General features: G+C 35.8%; 2 long non-coding RNA genes across 2 annotated transcripts; one reads left to right on the top strand and one right to left on the bottom strand.

Moving 5' to 3' along the window:
- Positions 1-7421: 7421 nt before the first annotated feature.
- On the top strand, positions 7422-13712 carry LOC138895036 (uncharacterized). Its single transcript, XR_011409234.1, has 3 exons — positions 7422-7552; positions 8112-8574; positions 13597-13712. It is a non-coding gene; the product is annotated as an uncharacterized lncRNA (long non-coding RNA).
- On the bottom strand, positions 8234-11961 carry LOC117276244 (uncharacterized). Its single transcript, XR_004506479.2, has 2 exons — positions 11381-11961; positions 8234-8647 (listed from the first exon to the last, which is right to left on the bottom strand). It is a non-coding gene; the product is annotated as an uncharacterized lncRNA (long non-coding RNA).
- Positions 13713-14208: the final 496 nt, after the last annotated feature.

The raw sequence follows: 14208 nt of genomic DNA on the forward strand, positions 1-14208 counted from the left end.
AAAACCTAGATAGAAAAAACTAAATTGTTTGTAATTTTTGAATTCTGCGGCCGTACCTGAAATTGTGCGGTCCGTAAATTATAGTTTTAGGGCAACCCAGTGAAGGAAGAGAACTGCGGCCGCAAGATAAGTTGTACGGGCCGCATATTTCCCATCGCGGCTGCAGAGCAGCCCTTTTAATGTCTTCAGAGAGTCTACACTTTTTTACTCAAATGTGCGGTCACAGGTCTAATTGTGCGGACCGCAGAAATCATGTTACGGTCGCACATCATCCAATTCTTTGTCATTAGAGAGTTGGCATATTTTGAATTCCAGAGATGCGGCTGCAAGTGAAATTGTGCGGACCGTACTTCACTTTTGCGGTCGTAAAACAAAATTGTGCGGACCGCAGATCTTAACCCTGCAATCATGATGTGTCTGTGAACCCTCACTTTGTCTTCTGGTTTATATCCTACATGCATATCTTCTATGTATGTTTGGAAATTGAATCACAACTAACAATTACCTTTGCTTGATACAGACAATGGTTTGATCTAGGGGACGAGGCGACACATCTAAAGGGAGGGGTGAACCTTCTTGGGGTCGAGGCAAGAGTGCCTTACCCCTTGGACAACAAAAGGCAATTACAAAACAAGCTACAGCCGGAAGGGGGAGAGGTGTAAATCTCTCTTATACGAGCTCATATGTCCTGTCTAGGGAAGCATCAGAGGGAAAATCAACCTATGTTCAGGATAAGTCGGTCGTACAGCCAAAGCTGCCAGGGAGATACCAATTCAAGGACGAACCATCCTCATCTCATAGCACTTCCAAGGAATCGGAGAGTGCTAGTCAGGCTTGTGAGCCATCGGCTACACCTGTCCCTGAGGCACAGGATACACTAGTTCAGGATATCCCCGATGATGGTAGAGGGGGAGATGCTACAACTGTTGGTCTTGAAAGATAGAAGAAGAAAGAGTTTTGGGAGGACCGATTTCTTAGCTTGGCTACCTTTACCAACTTTCGTACATGGTGGTCAGTGAGGTCGCGAACTCTTGAGCGACAATTGCAGTTGAAAGATTTGGAGAGGTACAACCCAGCAGTGTTGAGACAGTTCAGGGAACGCAAGGGGTGGATGTGGTTCACTCAGAGTGTGGTAGATGCCAAAGAGTACCTTGTCTGCGAATTCTATGCCAATTTGACGCATACCAAAAAGGGGACAAAGGTAACCAAAGTGCGTAACCTCAAAGTGAGATTTGATTGACATACACTCAACACATACATGGGCTTCGAATATGTTGAACCAAAGGAATATTTGGAGAAGTATGAAATGGGAGACGTAGCCCGGCCTTGGTTAGCGGAAATTCTAGTAGCACCAAGGCCACCACCACCATGGATTGCCGCTGAGGTTCCTATCCACCAGATTACTCTGAGTTTCGAGGCGAAGGGGTGGCAAACCTTTGTCTGCAGCAGACTGGACCCGTTCCAGAATGAGACTTACCTTCCGATTCCTCGAGCAGTCTTGGTTACTTCTATTATGGCCGGGTACCCTATCAGTTTTGGTGTCGTGATGTCGGCCAACATCTCAGTGATTGATAGGCAAGATGACTCCTACCCATATCCTAACACTATTACAGAATATCTCTCGGATGTAAGGGTAGAGCCGAGGGACTATGACACAAAGGTGAAGCCGAATAAGCCTTTCACTTGGTATTTGCTAATGGATGCGAACAATCCGAAGAAGAAAGTTCAGCCTCCTACCACCGCGGGCCAGTTTGATGTGCCATCTATGGTAGCTGCTGAGGCAGTTGATGCTCCATCTACTTTGGTGGATCCTTCCTCTAGTGTTGCAGCTATGCCTCCACCATCATCCACAGTCCCTATTGCAGCTCCTGCCACAACTTTCACTTCGGCTTTGAAGCCAGTGCCTATGCCTATTGTCCCACTTTCTGCGCTTCGAGTCTCCCAAATATTAGTGAGCCTCAACAACTGGATGCAGATATCCACTGGAAAGCTGTCTGACTTATCCAGTACTATTGAAGCACAGTCTTCTGTTCACGTACCTCAGGTTCTCCCAACAGTTGAAGAGATATTGAAGAAGCTCCTAGAGAACCAGAACATTATTATGGCTACCTTGGCATAGCACGGGTTAGTGATTGAAGAGCTGGGAAAGGAATAAAGAAGATGCGGAAATCCCAGGCCAACAAGAAGTCAGTGGATAAGCTCCGAAAAGAGGTGCATAGAATTTCTACAGCCGGGGATCTTCCATTTGACATGTTACTTGGCCCGCATCAGTCGGCACCAGCTCATGCAGCACCATCTGCACCGGTAGCACCAGCTGGCCAGTCTGACGAGCCAAACCTTGTTTTCAACACTGCTGAGGCAGTGCGTGAGATGTTCGCCAACCTGACGACACCCAAATTCGAGGATGATGAGATTCAGTTGGCTAAGCCGGAGGGCGATGACATTGCTGGAGACACAGAGATGTCCAAGGAGCTATAGGGAGTTTTCTTCACTCTGTCCCCTCTTTTACTCTTATTTTATTAAGCATTGGGGATAATGCTTATCTTTATTCGATGGGGTGGAGTTTATTGATTATATTTGATACATCCTGAGACATTTGTCCTGTAATAACTTGATATTATTTTCTCTTTTCTTATTATGTATATATTCTCTCTCTTTCTTTCATTATGTATATTCATTCTATCTTCAGTAGTTTTTGCTTATTAGCTTCTTTATTTTTGTTTCTTTATTAATTCTTTGTTTGATTTAGTAGCTTCTTTGTTCGATTTAATAGCTTCTTGTTATGTTTTAGTAGATAATAAATATTTGGTTTTCTTAATGCCATGGTTATTTCCAAAGGTAGTTGTTGTGTGAACCGTGCGACTCGTCCCAACGATGGATGGCGTGACAACCTTCTTAAGGGAATGAGTCCGTTTTTTGTGTTTAGGTAATAATAGTAGTAGTAATGAATAAAAATACCTAACTAATTCATGTTCGAAGAGTCAACCATGCTTTAATTGGAACCAACACACTTAATTACGTGCTTATGGTTAGATATAAGGTTTTTGAAAGAAATAGCTCTAGTTAGTGACCTTGTGACTCTTGTGTTGACTTTGGCAAATATAGAGTGGTTTAATTAGACCATAGTGATATTTAAACTTGAATGTGGTCATTGTGGGCCCTTGACTCTATCCTCTTTTACAATCCGGTTGCGAGAGGGGTGAGATGAATTGTTCCTAGTCCAAGTAACCGTGCGAAAGGTCTAGAACTTGCCCCGAATGTGTTTCAAGGCGAAATCCTAAGTTTTGCTTTGTTTGAGAAGTGATTGTAGGCTCTCCTTGGCCCGCTTGAGTTTTTTATTGCCAACCAATGTCATTATCCCTAGTCAACCCCTTTGAGCTTTTAGCCTTTCTCATTTGAAAACCATGTTACAAGCCTTTACCTGTTTTGTCGTGACCCTCTCTTGGCACTCGAGCGTTCCTTAACACTCTTGTGAAATAAATGGCTCAAAAAGTAAGTTTGGAGGAGAGACAAGGAACTTGATAAAGGTATCAAGGCACAAAAAGAGAAAAGAAATGATGAGAAGAAAAGGTAAGAAAAGAAAAGAACAAAAGAAAAATGCAAAAAATGAATAAGTGAAAGGGTTGAAGAGATTCAAAGAGAGGTAATGATCCCAAACATGGAGAAATCAAAAGGGGAAAAAATTATGAAATGATCAAGAAAGAGTGATGCTAAGTCTCTCTAATCCCCAATGAAAAGAAAGAGCCTCTAAGAATTGGCAAAGTATGAGCCGAGAAATGAAAGATGGCGTGCTTAAGGAAAGGTGTAACCACTTACCCATACAGTATCCTACCATAACCCAAAAGCCTTCATTACATCCCGAAAGAAGTCCTACTTGATTTCAGACTGAGTGAGCTTACATTAGTGGCGATCTACATGAGGGGTAAGCCTATGGTATTTGAAGGCGTACTTGTGACATTCTCTTGAGAGAGATGAGTGAACCTTTCATAAATCTTTGGATTTAGTGCTAAATTTCTTAAGTGAGCTAGGTAAATGAAATGTAGAGGAAGAGTTAGGAGTCCACCATGACCTGCATGATAGAGCAAGAGTCCTTGATGAGTAAATTCAATTCTTGAAGCTCAAATGTCATATTAGAACTACATGTGCATGAAGGTTTAACTCGTAACCTTATTGATAATACATGAGTAGTGTGGGTAATTGTTAGTCCCAATTGATGTGTGGATGGTTCACCTTTGACTCATTGTAATGACCCTTAACTTTTGGAGGTGGAAACTAATTTATTTGCTTGAGGACAAACAAAGACTTAAGTTTGGGGGAGTTGATAAGTGGGGATTTTGACTGCTTATTAGCACCTTTTAGCTTTTGTTTTAGTCCAAAAATATTGAATTGTGTTCCCGAAACTAATAAAATTGTGCAAATTGCAGGAATGCTGGAATTTTGGTCTCCCGATATAAAATCCGACTAAAAAGGAGTGTTCCGAAGCACAAGGCAATAAAGGGCACAAAAGTACAAATATGCGGTCCGCAGAAGAAATTCTGCGGCCGCAAAAGAAATTGTGGACCGCAGAATTCCATCTACGGCCACAAACCAAGAAGGAAAATCTAGCAGAACTTTCAGCAATGTGCAGCCGCAAATAAATTGTGCGGCCGCAGAACTGGGCTAAGAGTCAAAGATCAGAGAGTATGCAAAAAGACCAAGTCCAGGAGCCTTTTACTAAGGTTGTGACCCAACCCTAGTGTGTAAACCTTATAGGTGATTACTTTTATGCTTGTTTATGATTGGATATTAATTATTTAGCTTAGTTCATGCTTCAATTTTAGAATTAATGGTTTCAAACATTGATTCATGCCTATATGACTTAGTTTCTACTTGAGAAAGAGAGACCTAGTCTAGGATAACTTAGCTAACAAGGAATTGGGTTAATTGAGAGATTGATTTGCCTAATTAAAGGGTTCAAACTAGAGATAGTAAGAACCCGACTTGAGATCATATTAACTATTTTATTTGATACCCATTTGGATTAGAGAAAGCCAAATTGGGCAAAATCACTCTCTGACCGAGAGGTATTGAGTGGGTAACGTAGGGTTTAGAGCTAGAATATACCCTAATCAACAAAATAAGTATAAACGTCTTTATCCCATTAGGCAAACACCTAGGTTATGGTCACAACCCTGGGCCTTTAATCCAACTGGAAAAATCTCAAAAATATTTATTTCTAGTCTATTCTCTTTAGCTTGCATTCATTAGAGTAACAGTAGAAGTAGAAAATAAAAAATCTGTTGTGGAAGTGCAATCTAGATAACCCATTTGCTTACGTCAAATATATATTCCTAATACCCCTCATAACTCACAATGGATTCAACCCCGACTCCTAGTTGGGTAATTATTATTGTATACAACCATATCATATCTTGTATTGAAATGTGTTGTGGAAGTCATCAGTCAACATATCCACAATGACTCATACCACGTCTAACTTCTTCTGAGTTCGTGGGAGTCCAACAACAAAATTCATAGTGATATGCTCCCACTTCCGCTCAGGAATCTCTAACTTCTGAAGCAAACCACCAGGTCTTTGATGCTCGTACTTTACTTGCTGACAATTTAGACACCGAGCTATATATGCAACTATATCCTTCTTCATCCTCCTCCACTAATAATGTTGTCGCAAGTCTTGATACATCTTAGCGGCGCCCGGATGAATAGAATACCGGAAACTGTGGGCCTCCTCAAGAATCAACTCACGAAGTCCATCCACATTGGGTACACAAATACGACCATGCATCCTCAAAATAACGTGAAGTTACTAATGTTCAAAATAATTGACTTTTAGTGATTTATTTAAGGTAATTTTAATTGATTTTAAAGTCCTAAATTTTAAGTACATAATCAAAATAAGAAAATATTTAATAATCAAATCTCAGTAGATTTACAAGTGCTAAACTTTAGATAATTTTAAATTACAATTTTATTTAATGTTAAGTTTATTTTTAAAGGATAAAAAATACGAATAATATTTTATTAAAGGCCTTTATATTTTTAATATAATATAGATTTTACAAGTCACTCTACCGGATTTGTGTGAAAATTTCGGCCAACATATCAAAAGTTCATGTGGAATAAATAAAATGCCACATCAAATTGTCTGCCAGAAGTGCCACACAAATCTAGTGGAGTTAGGGGTGGTCGCAAATCCGAAATTCAAGCCAAAATTCAAATTTATTTGATTTTTAAAATTTTTGGATTTCAGATTGGATAATGGATTTGGTACTTTAGATTTTTGGATATTCAAAAATCTAAAAATTTTATACTTTATATTTAGTCCAATATCTATATGCCAGTAGTAATAAGTTCAACACCCTACCCATTAGATATTATCTCATATATTCAATATAAATTACTAAGTTACTATCATAATACTTTCTATTTGGATATGGTTTTACTATAGCTACTTCTTATCAACCGTATAAATGTCTCTGTTGCATTTTCTTCATAATAATTTCATTACTCGAATATTTTGTTTGGATGATTGCGGTGAGAATGAGGAACTTTTCAGGCAATTTAACATGAGTAGTTCATCAGGATATTCATTTTTGTAAAAAGAAAAAATATATCATACGAACTTAGTCGAGTCTTCAAATCACACCCAACAACACTAAAAACACAAATCACACATAGATTCAAGCCTAATGAACTTTGAAACTTTCAATTTCTACAAACGACACAGGAACCTATCAAATCAAGTCCGATTGACCTCAAATTTTGCATGCAAGTCATAAATTATATAACGGAGCTGTGAAAATTATCAGAACTGGATTCCGACCTGATATCAAAAAGTCAATTCCCCGGTCAAACTTCCAAACTTTAAATTTCTATTTTAGCCATTTCAAGCCTAATTTCACTACGGACTTTCAAATAAAAATTCGATCACGCTCCTAAATCCAAAATTACCATACATAGCTGTTGGAATCATCAAAATTCTATTCAGGGGTCGTTTGCACATAATTCGACATCTGGTCACTATTTGAACTTAAACTTTTTATTTTTCATCAAAATTCCATATCTCGGGCTAGGGACCTCGGAATTTGATTCCGGGCATACGCTCAAGTCCCAAATTACGATACGGACCTACCGGGACTGTCAAAATACTGATTCGAGTCCTTTTGCTCAAAATGTTGACCAAAGTCAACTCAGTTGGGTTTTAAAGTTCTAATTCACATTTTAATCTATTTTTCACATAAAAGCTTTTCGGAAAATTTTACGGACTGTGCACGCAAGTCGAGTAATGATAAATAGTGCTTTTCAAGGTCTTAGAATACAGAATTAATTATTAACTTTAAAGATGACATTTTGGGTCATCACATAAACTTTGACTAGTGTTTAAATGGGGAAATTAATACTCATTATCAAGACTCAATATGTTCAAGATATACTCATTATCAAGACTCAATATGTTCAAGATAAAACATTATGCCTACTTCTCTCAATGAATACCTCAATTCAAACCAAGATCTACCCTTATAAAAAAACACATCTTGGCTGCAGATCTGAGGTTGGTTAATTTGTCATCACTTTTTATTTTCTCCAAAAAATATTGATTTATTTTCTTGGTTCAGGACATAATTTTTTTCCTTTTTTTTTTGTTCTAATTCTTTGGTGTGAGTTACTGATTTTTGTATGTTTTAGATTTTATATAATGGAATTAGGTTATGATATTAGAATTCAATTTGTTTATTTGTAGCAAGATTCAATTTTTGTTAGATGAAGTATCCAAAACTTCTTCAAAAATTTCCATGTATTATTTGTGCCTTAATTTATTCTTCTTCTATTTTGTTTAGTTGATATTCTTTGTTATGATTATCCGAACAAATTTTGATTTAGATCTTAAATAATGGATTTTGGGTTGTTTTACTAGAAATCAAACCATTTTTCTTTGGTTAGTATCAAGATTTAATTTTTAATGGTTTTACAAATTATATTTTTCCTCTAAATTTTCCAATCTTTGCTATTGTTTCGGAACTGATAGTGCAGACTTATGGCTTAAATTGTAGCCCAAAACTGCAGATGTTTTGCAGCCAGAACAGTGCTGAAATTTTGTTTCAGTTGTGCAGACAGGTTCAGCTTAAAACAGTCCCCGAACCTTGGTGAAAACTGGAACCAGAACTACAGGTTTGCTGTTAAATTGTTGATCACACACGGTTGATTTTGGACGGTTAAAAAAACTGGGCAGCAATCGATTAAACTTTTGTTTTGATTAAGGTTGAAGCATTGGATAAATGTCCACAGGAGTAGTAACAAAATTACTTTTGTGCCTTTTCCATTTGAAAAAAACTCCGAACTTTTGCTCAACAAATATAACGAAACCAAGTAGTTTTTTTCTTAAACAAACATAGTCAAACTAAACAAGTCTTGTTCATCTGGCTTCATATTTCAGCAGCTTGGGCAGCCTGAGCAGCCCTAGCAGCAGCCCGAGCATAGTTTGCAGCATCCCTTTGCCTTTTGAGGACATAATCATTCTTTAGGTGATTGGTAAGCTTGAGGACACAATCATTCTTTAGGTGATTGGTAAGCTGGGTATGGCTTGGCATTGTGTGAACTTGTCTTCTTTTTTCTCATGCTTGATTTGTTTATGTCCTGGTGCCATGATCTGTAAATCAAAACTTTGTCATAGTGTTTTTCAAGGTTTATTAGAAGTTATAGAATGATATCAAAGGTTGAAAACTTGGAATAGGTCATACAAGACTATAGTTTTCTTTCCCGTCTTTTTTATACATTATGAGATCGATAATCAAAACTGAAATGCAAGAAAAGATCTGAAATAACTAAATCTACCGTAGAAGCTAAGAGGACTATACATTCAAGAAATCTTAAGAATACGATTCAACTCTAAGAACAATAAATATGGACAAGTCTCTATAAGAGGACTATATATCCAAGAAATCTTAATAATACGATTCAACTCTAAGAACAATAAATATGGACAAGTCTCTATAAGAGGACTATATATCCAAGAAATCTTAATAATACGATTCAACTCTAAGAACAATAAATATGGACAAGTCTCTATAAGAGGACTATATATCCAATAAATCTTAATAATAAGATTAAAAAAAAGACCCAAAACACAGCTGAAACCAGCTGTAAACGGTCCCAAAAAAAACCGATCCAAATCCAGCTAAAACATAAGCTAATTACCACTTAAAGCAGGCCCTCACACGCCTCAAAAATGCTGCTTAAACGGAACCAAAAATGACCTCCATAACAGCCGCGAACCCGCCCCTTCTTCCATAAGAAAACACCCCAAAACCACCCCGGAAACAGCCCAAAATAGCCAGTAATAAAAGATTTGAAATAACTAAAGCTACAGTAGAAGATAAAAGGAATTTATATCCAAGAAATCTTATTAATATGATTCAACTCTAAGAACAATAAATATGGACAAGTCTCTATAAGAGGACTATATCCAAGATCTTAATAATACGATTCCACTATAAGAACAATAAATATGGTCCAATTCATGTTCCCAACAAGGAGTAATCTCACAAGTAAAAATAATAAAAAATGTTAATCACACTAGATTTGAGTACATTTTGATCTATCAATATGTTATAATAGTATGAAGTTGGTTTTCAATACCTGCTTTTTCGGTTACAAGAATGTAATCATATTTAAATGTATGCAAATGTTAGATGGCCTAAATTTAAAAAATACATAATTAAAAATATATTAAAATAATAAAATCAGTTGTTTACCTCTTTTCAGCTATACTCTTTAACTTGTTCTCTATTGACACTAAATTATGGTTTTGATTGTTTCAAATAAAATCAAAAAAATACCTCTCTTCCCCTTAGTCATTCTTTTTTCTATCTACATAAAGAATCAACTATAGCTATAAATGTCACACCTCCTTTTTTCCGAAGGGGATAGGAGATAGGGGAGTTTTTTCAATTTAAGTGACATTAATTGAAATGAGATTATTTATTTGATGAGAGTCGCCACTTGGAATAATTTATGGTGTCCTAAGTCACCGGTTTATTTTAAATCCCAAATCGAGGAAATTTGACTCTATTTATGGTCTGCGAACACAGAAGACCGGGTAAGGAGTTCTGTTAACCCAGGAGAAGGTGTGAGGCACTCCCGAATTCCGTGGTTTTAGCACGGTCGCTCAACTATTAATAATTGGCATAATTATCTGATTAATACATATTTATAACCTATTGTGCATTTTAGCTTTTTAACCACTTTTAATTATTTATGGAGTTTATTTGAATAAGTTACGATGTCGCGCACTCATTTATTTTTGTACACATTGTGAATCGCGCCACGTGAAACGCACCCACGATTTACAACGTGTTGATTTTATTATTAACATTTGAAATTATGGTCGAGTCACGTGAAACGCACACTCGAATTGGAGATTACGCATCATGACTATGCCACGGGAACCGTAACCATAGTCACGATAATTTAATTACGCGCCTAAAACAAACTACGGGGTTCAATAGTTGTTCAACCTCTAACTTTGAGATTATTGTGGAGGCTCGACGTTACGGAACATTTTACTATGAGTAAAGTAATGCCAAGGTGTGAATCAAGTGTTTGAAATTTCAATAAAGGATTAGCTAACAAATTTAAAAGCATATCTAACGAACTTAACATTATGGATGACTTACTTTGAAGGAAAAGAACAAACAGCAATCTTACGCAATGGAGCAGATTCACGCCGATTAAATTGATTACACTTCCTTTTTACTTATTTGGAGTCAACATGAATTAAAACTAAAGAGTAGATTTGCATATAATGACATGAAATTGGGAAACAATAGTACAACTTTTAGCCTCAATTCATGAATGTAAAAGAACTGATTTATTATATCAAACAGCCATACTCAAAATCTTACATCAATAAACAACCTTTAGAAAATTATTCTGCCCAACCACGATTTCAAAAAAAATAATGTTACTGAATGGTCTAATTGCAGTAGTGACTCAGTTATAGGTAAATGATTCCACTCGTGCTTCAGTTTTCTCACACATTTAACACTCAACAATTTATTCTTAACTTGAATCCTTGAAAAACTTCTAACCAAAAATAATCTCAGATTAATACCTATCTGGTCAAGCATTTAGTATAACAACAAAAGATGACACACATTTAAGCAACTTTGACGTATATCACAGTATAACAGTGATGAATCACTAGGCGCAGCAAATTTGAAGTTAAGAGGAACTGATCTCAGGCCAATTGTTCATTTAACAAAACTGAAATTTATGAAACTAAAATCCAGGCCCATTTGGCAAATATACAATGCAGCAACAATATGAGAATCAATTAATCTAATCATGTATTAGGCAAATAATACAAGTTTAGGAGATGTACCTAGTAGCAGAAATAAAATATCGACCAAATAGAGATCTGAAAAACAGTGTGATAGAGCACAGCTGCAGCGAAATCCACAACACTTCAAATCGACAACCCAGTTTATGAACCCAGCGAATGAAACCAATAGTAACAGAATTAAACAGAAACAAAACTCTATTTTCTATCAACTCTCTTTTTCTTTTCTGCTTTTTCCTTTTTATTTTATTTTTTTTGAATTTTCTAGGCGTATGAAGACCAAGGGATCAGAACGTAAAGAAAATGCAAAAAAAGGTGAATCAAAAAGAGAGAGAGACCCTTACTACCTCTATCCCCTATTTTTGGGTTCTTTTCTTTTAGATCTGTATTTCTCTCTTTCTTTTTAGTTCCATCCGTCTATGTGTGTGTATTTGAGAGAAAAGGGAGGTTAACTTGTCGTTCCGTGAGAGATGAGTGATGTGAGAGAGAAGAAAGAGAGGGGTGGCGACTGACTGAGAGAGGAGGGGATCCCGTCTTCTGTGTAGAAAGAAAGCAGAAGGCTGCCAGGGTTCCTTGCTCTAAGGGGGGAATCTGATCTCTTATGGGAATGAAGGAAGGGGGGAGTGCGCCCATTCTCTGTTGTGGTTCGTGAGAGAGGACAAATTTAGGTCTATTTTAGAGATGAAGAGGGATATTGGGCCGGCGGGTAGCGGGCTTGGGCGAATGGAAGGAAAATGGGCCACTTGTAGCACCTGGCCCAAAGTTGTAATGAGACCCCATAGCCTTCTCTTTTCTTTCTTTGTATTTTGCAAGACTAATCAATTTATTTAACACTTCTAATTCCAACTAATTTGCAAAATTAACCTAATGACCTATTTTTCTACAATTAACTAATTCAATTAGCTAACAAATGCATGTAGACTAATGTATTTTTTGGTATTTTAGTGTTTTACAAATGCAATTAATTATGCAATTAAAATCTAAAAAATATAAAAATTAAAAATATTTTTGTATTTTTTTTTTTTGGATTTAAAATGCAACTTAAAAATGCATCAAACATGAATACGTACAAAGCAAACTAAGTAAAAATATAGAAAAATAATTTAAAGCTATTTTTTGGATTTTTTAGGAGTAATTTTATATTAGGGCAAAAATTAGATGCTCACAATAAATGTTGAGGCAGAGTAGAAACTCTCTTGGAGCAGTTTAGTTATGTTTAAACATGTAATTCAAGAGTTTATTAGGGTCCATGAGATGTAGGCTGGCAAGGAAGTTAAATAGATTGGACTTAGGTTATACCTGATGGTTCCAAGCTAACCATCTCAATATTTATAGGTATTTATATAATATCTTTAGCATAATTTTTGGCATTTACAATTCATTTATACCTTTAGATTAGCTTGTATGAAAGTGTAATTACAAATATGTTTTGATATGAAATATTTTACGAATTCTCTGAATAGATGGATATTAACTTAAGCCTAAATTTCTTCAACCAGGGTGAATGATAAAAACAAATGCCCTCAAATTCGCACCACACTCAACCTCAAGTTATTGCTAACCCTGATCCGTAGCTACTTAGCTAGCGTTTGAGCATAGATTCCCAAATTTGTTCTGAAAAATCGGATTTGGGTGAAGTTTGGTTTGAATATGAAAATGTATTTGGACATCAGTTTTCAAAACATATTTCCCAAATTTATTTTGGAAAAACATGAAACATGACTTATACCCACAAGTTCTAAAAACTATCACAAATACCCAACAGTACCATTATCAATAACATTAAATATATTATCGCAAACCATAGTTTTGAATATAAATAAATTTGATATAAAATTATCATTTTTATAATGATATACATGATACACTATCAGGTGACCGAGAAAACGAAGCAACATTGTTACAAAATAATAAATGGTGGGCTCTTTTATAAAATACAAAAATTTGGGGTAATTTTTAAAAAAATATAATAATGATATTTTGGCCCAAAACCAGTTTTGGGATTTGAAATTTTACCAAAATATAGGCAAAATTTATAGCCAAACATGTGTTTGCCAAATAAAACCCAAATTTATTTGGCAAAATCTATAGCCAAACGGATCGTTAACTTGCTCCTCCCCTTGCTCCTCCCCATCTGTTCTATAGGAATTCCTAAAGAAGAAAAAACATGAAATATAGCTCACCCTTTCTTTGAGAGCTAAATTGTATATTTCTCTTTTCCTCGATCCTGGTTAACTTTTTAATTACTGTATCTACAGGAGAAACAAGATAATTAATAATGCGGAAGTTGCATATTGATTTCACCTTAAGATTAGATTTGAATCTAAGAACCATGAGATTTCTCATAATAGCCGGGCAACCCGGGTGCACTAAGTTGGTCCGTGGAAAGGTCGGACCACAAAGGTCTATTATATGCAGGGCTCAAGCTCATATGTGGCCTAAAGCCAAAGTTTAATATGAGGCCTAATTTTTCTTAAAAGATTATAATATATATTTTTGTTTGAAGTTTATTCTTCTAGCCTTTTGAGATGCAAAGTTGTTAATAATTTTTTTATAATCGATCTCTTCCAAAAAATCCCTTTCAATTGATATTATAGCCAATCTTGAGATATTGTTGATCTTAGCAAAGATTTATCAATTTTAATTTTGAAAAACTTATTTCCGCTGAGGAAACTATTATAGGAACTGATACCACTATTCTTTACGCAATATAAACATTTGAAAAAAATCAAACTTTTTTATTTGGTTGAGTATATAGTATCTTCTACTAATACTATTTTTTCTTTTCAAATCAATTTCAATTCACACTTTTGAAAAAATATTCATACTACCCATTTTTAAATAAGTCAAACGGTTACTTTATTTATATA

Source organism: Nicotiana tomentosiformis, chromosome 7 (assembly GCF_000390325.3).
Source record: "Nicotiana tomentosiformis chromosome 7, ASM39032v3, whole genome shotgun sequence".
Classification (NCBI taxonomy): domain Eukaryota; kingdom Viridiplantae; phylum Streptophyta; class Magnoliopsida; order Solanales; family Solanaceae; genus Nicotiana; species Nicotiana tomentosiformis.